We start from the raw sequence: 6000 nt of genomic DNA, 5'->3' as shown, positions 1-6000 counted from the left end.
ATTAAGTAACTTGCGTTCGATCATTTAGTAGTTTGTCAATAACACATTCCAGAAGCTTAAATTCGAAATATGTTGTATGGTGGACTCCTAGTGCGAAGGTTTTTCTACAACTTTACCTAATGGTTCGTTATTAGAATTCAACTAATAACGGAGTTAGAGCGCTAGTTGCAGTAACTTAAACTAAATGATTGGAATTTTGTTATCATTTAGTCCAAGATACTGAAACTATAGCTCTAACTCCGTTATTAGTGGAATTCAAGCAACGAACCATTAGGAAGAGTTGTAGAAAAACCTTCGCACTAGAAGTCCACCATACAACATATTTTGAATTTAAGCTTCTGGAATGTGTTGTTGACAAACTACTAAATGATCGAACGCAAATTACTGAATGATCGTTAACATCTTTGCTTACAAGAAAATTTATCTCGGATTGACCTTTTTGACGTAAACTACGTCTAAGGGGAAGACTCGGATACAGGGTGACAAATGAAAATTTCCAAATTCGAGACCGTCACGAAATCATGTAAGATTTTGAACGTTAATAGCGCATTCATCTTTCGATGGATTTTTGAGATTAATATATCAATCGACTCGGAAACTCTCCACGAATTTTCCAGTAATATTGAAACATTTGATTATCAACGTTAAAGTAGGGTATTGGACCATTTTGGCAGCACCACTTTTTCCCGTTCGCAACGTGAGTCTCATTCGGCCGTCGTTCAGTGTAGTTGATTTTTGGGCTATTCTTTTCGTGCGGTACTTCGCACCAGTTTGCCACAAAAAGTAGGACCACAGCAGTGACTGCAGTCGGCGATATACATAGGGGAACTGGGGGTAGGACGCCCACGTTAAGGAAAATGCCATTTTTATCAATGAAAACCACCATTTCAGCCAGTTTTCATCAGCGCATACTGAAGAACAGCATATCTGCGACTGACTACCGATAACAGATATCTAATTGTCCATTTTATTGCACAGAAATTTGATTTTTAAAAAGCACCCGAAAAAAAATGATTTTGAAACCATGCGGGGTGAGATGCGCCAGTGGATGGGTTAAAACGCGCATGTGCTTATCGTACTGATTTTCATTTTAATTGCCTACATTAAGGCAATTAACCGAATGTTTCAGCTGTTTCGGTCATACGAAATTAGCATGGGCGTAATGCCCCACACCGACCTCAGAAGTTTGAAGGCCCATAAAATCGTTTTAAACCCATTTTTGACGACGATTTCGTGTGGAACATAAAGAACACGAGTAAGCAGCATGGCTCATGGCTCAATTATTAATTTATCAATGTATAACAGCGACAGAAAGACTGAATTCCACCGAGCTAGAATTGCATCAAAACACGCAAAAATCGTTTTTTCGAGCTTTTCATGTATAACTAGAGAAAAATCATGAAATATATGTATCCAATGGCAATATTTTTCATTGCTTTATCGTATAGACTATTGAAAATAATCAAAATGGGGATATTTAACCTTATTCAGTGGTGGCGCGTTTTAACCCCTATGGGCGTGCTACCCCCACTTCCCCTACAAGCGCATGTTTGTGCAAGGATAGGATGATCGATTGTTAGCAACGGCAATGCAATGTCATAATGCGATAGGGGAAGGGGGGGCAATATGCCCTAGCTAAGCAAACACTGATTTATTGTCTTATTTATAACGCTATTCATGGGTATTTTTACATTATGCAACAGTTAAACAAGATAGCTAGTTGATGCCATTCAAAAATTGTCAAAATTCTCAATCATATTGATAATATGTATTCACATTTCAAAAATGTGGGGATATTCTGTTGCCGGAAAACTCATGAGGCAAAACGCCTTTTAGCGGCAGCTCCTAGGGAACAAAGCACCATGCGTCGGCGAATCAGCATTCTGGTATGGATAGTGCATGGAGACGCATGTACATTGTAGGTTAGTGCCACTAGGGCGTTTTGCCTCGCCAAAATGTTAGATGTTTCTCCAAAATGTGGAAATTTCCGGTTTTTCCGACATTCCCATACACTATTTTGAAACTTTTTTCGCCTAACCTACATAATTTTAGATCTAGTTTTGTTACGGCCATCTAAATGACGGTAAATATGATGGAAACCACAAAAGGCGTTTTGCCTCGGGGGGGCGTTTTGGGGTCTCTTCCCCTAATCGCAATGCAAATGAATGTAGTGTTGGCAAGTAAGTCTTAGAAAAATAAATAAATAAAGTTAAACAGTATATTCCGATATGTATTAGAGAAATAATAAATATATAATTATTATTTTCTACTTGAAATTATAAATGGAAAATCGACTAATTATTTCATAGCGCCCATTGCTATTTGGTAAACATAATTGAATGACGAGACGTCATACGAACGAAAGGAATGATACAAATCCGAATGATTGATTCGTCAGCCATGCATCACTAGTGCTACATGTTCATGATAGGCATAGTTGTGAGTGCATACAATGAGAAGGCTTCAGTTATACAACGGATGTGTAGAAACGCATCGACCTGGGCATCCCGCAGCCAGAGCCTACAGGAGTAGGCCCGAGAGGAGTTCCCAGTGACAGTAGTAGACAGTGAGTAAGCGGGTGGCACCGCCCTCTGCTGGTTGAAATGTCACTGGAGGAAGCAGATTACCAACATCAATTCAAGTAGAGAGCAGTGCTCTTACTTGAATTGTCGTTCGGTGGAGAAAGCATCAGCTCCGATGGCGAGTAACGGGTACACCGCTCTCTGCTAATCGGAGCGAGGATGCTTCGATCGCGACATGGCGCAGCCGGTAGCAAAAAGAAGGAAAAATGTCCGAGTGGCGTACGACATGAGCTCTCACTCTGCGGACCATAGCTCGGTTCCTCCAGATCCAGAAAGAAAGTGAAAAAATAAGAAAGAAGCATGTAAAAAAAAAGAGAAGCATGAAAAAAAAGAAAGACTGAGTGATTAAAGGCCATGTTAGAAGCTCCGGTGGAGATAGACGGAGCTTCAAAGAATTAAAAAAAAAAAAAAAGAAATGCAAGACAAAATGTACTTTGACGGAGATGGGCGAAGTACTAAAAAAAAAAGATATGAAAGGCAAAATGTACTTCGACGGAGATGGGCGAAGTACTAAAAAAAAATAGACGGCCGAAAGTATGTTCTTCGACGGAGATGGGCGAAGTACTTAAAAAAAAAGATAGCTAAAACAAAATAGATTGTTGATTTGCATAAAGATTTTGCATTATGGTTTTCGATCCGAGTTCAACATTTGTATTGGAGATTTAAAAATCGGAGTGAAAGTAGTGGTTGAATTGCAAACTGATTGAAACTTTGCGAGGAATGTAGAACGAGAAGTTGAGCTTTAAATAAATTTGAAATAATTATAAGAATTGGAGAAATTAATTGGAAATTTGAACATGAAAAAAAAATAAATAATAAGAAATTGTGTTGCATTTGCATTTGTATTGATTTTGCAAAGCATTCATGTTTATGATTACAGGTAATACATAGACGATTAGTAGATATTTGGGTTATAGTTTGAATACCTTTCATATTGAAGAATGCGATTGAAAATTTGAACAAAAAAAAATATTGACAATGTAATTGGAAACATGAGATAAACATTTAAATTTGAGATTTGTTTTAAAGAATTGGCGTCAAAAAAAAACACGCAGGGAATTTCTCGATCGAGTGTTCAAATTGGATGATTAGATACGGATAAGAACTATGGATTAATGATGTTTTGAGATGTGGAATGAAATGGATTAGCACCAAGATTAGCGCCGATAAGAAATTTTATATTGAGATTCGAATTAAAGATAAAGATTATAGATTTGAGTTGGAGATTTAGACTACAGATTTCGTATGAGTATTTCCAATGTTGACGATTTGATTTACGATTTTCATGTGGTATTTAGACTGATAGCTGTATATCGCAAATGTGTTTGAGGTGAATCTTAATAAGAAAACACGATATTCATTAAGGGATTAGATTTAAAAGGTATCCGAGGTACCCATCCGAGTTTTGGATGGAAATTCGAATTTTTGATTCGAGTTCCAAGTTTAAAAGCAAAAAATTAATTGGAGATTTATTTCAACTTGGACATTCGAAGAATTGAGTCAGATATTGAAAACTTTTATTGAATTCTAAAAACGTAAATTTGTGTTTAAGGCTTCAGATTTGCATAGTTGAGCTTGACTTTGACATCTGGATTATATTTTGAAGAAATGGATTGTAGATTTAATACTTCATAAAGTTTAGTTGGATCTGTATTTCAGATTTAAATTGAGGAAAATGGTTTGAAATTTGGATACAAAATTACTGGAATCAGTGCTGTTAGTAGAGATTCGTAACTAAGATTCGGATTGAATTATTGGAAACAGATGCAGATAAGCATATCAGATAAGAAAATTAGGTCGGAAGAAGATTTGGTTCATAGTGGTAATTGGTTTGTGAATCAACGGATCGAATGCAATAGTATGACCATAGTCTAAGATCGAAAGTTTGGATGCGAAATTCAGATTATAGATTGATATGCACGTGCTTAATTCACTATACGGATTTGAGATATGGATCGGGAATTCATAACAAAGATTTGGATTGAAGAATTAAACTGGAGATAAAAAACTGTATAATTGGCAAAATATTTTCGAAGTTGATGTTGACGTTCTATGTTTTTAAATTGAAGATTTCCATTATAGATCAATAAGCCTGCAAAAACAAAGAAAGAAACGATCTGAACATGAATTAAATTGCTAAAGCTGATGAAACATCAGATGAATTATATATTAAATTCAAAGACTCGTTTTGGATTCAAAAACGAATAAAACTTGACTTCTGTTTTGGATTGGATTACAATGTGGAATGGAATCAGAGACTTTTAATCGTAGAACTAATTTTGTGTTTATAATTAGATTTGCATACGATGATAAAATTTAACATTTGAATAAGGTATTGGATTTGCCAATTGAATTTGTAGATAAGAATTGAAGCCACGATTTCACTGGTTACACTTGCAGATTGAATTATATTTTTTTATTTTAGATTTTGAAATACGTAGATAAAATAATAACTCCATTATTGATTGGTTTTGGAGGAATTTGTGAAAAAGAGAAATCAATATGAGAATTTGGTAATAGGAATCAAAGATACATTCATATTTTTTTTGGAAAATTTGATGTTACATTATAGATTGAATTCAATTCTTGAATTAGATGTTAGATCCAAAGATTATTTCTGAATGTACAAATATTAGGATAAAATTCGAATTCTGTTTTGAGTTGTTATGGAGATTGCATATCATGGTATCAGCTCATATTCACATCAGCTATCTGAATCGAAACTTGGATATGTGGAGTGGCGTTGGAGATTCAAACAAGAGAATTAATTTAAAAATTAGATTTCGTTCTTTTACGAAAACAAGATTTGTAGATTAGATTTACAAATTAAAATTTCCATTGAATTGGGATTGTATATGGATTGGATTTTGTTTGGTTTTGGATTTTCATTACATTTGGATTGGATTTGGACTGATTTTGGATTTGATTTGAATAAGACTTGGATTTAAATTGAATTTCGATTGAATTTGGGACAGATAGGATTCGAATTAGACTTAGATTGAATTGGATTTGGATTAGATTTGGAACGGATTGGATTTTCATTAGATTTGGATTGTATATTAATTGAATTTGGTTTAGATTTGGAACGGATTTGGATTGAATTTTGTTTGGTTTTGGTTTTTTGGATCTGGACTGGATTTGAACTGATGTAAACGATTTAATCTAGATTTAATTTAGATTGGATTTCTAAATATCACATTAGATTTGATTTGGATTGGGTTCTTCTTCTTCATTGGCATTACATCCCCACACTGGGACATTGCCGCCTCGCAGCTTAGTGTTCATTAAGCACTTCCACAGTTATTAACTGCGAGGTTTCTAAGCCAGGATACCATTTCTGCATTCGTATATCATGAGGCTAACACGATGATACTTTTATGCCCAGGGTAGTCGAGACAATTTCCAATCCGAAAATTGC

The sequence above is a fragment of the Armigeres subalbatus genome, chromosome 2 (genome assembly GCF_024139115.2).
Source record: "Armigeres subalbatus isolate Guangzhou_Male chromosome 2, GZ_Asu_2, whole genome shotgun sequence".
Classification (NCBI taxonomy): domain Eukaryota; kingdom Metazoa; phylum Arthropoda; class Insecta; order Diptera; family Culicidae; genus Armigeres; species Armigeres subalbatus.
Note: the sequence above shows the minus strand (reverse complement) of the source record.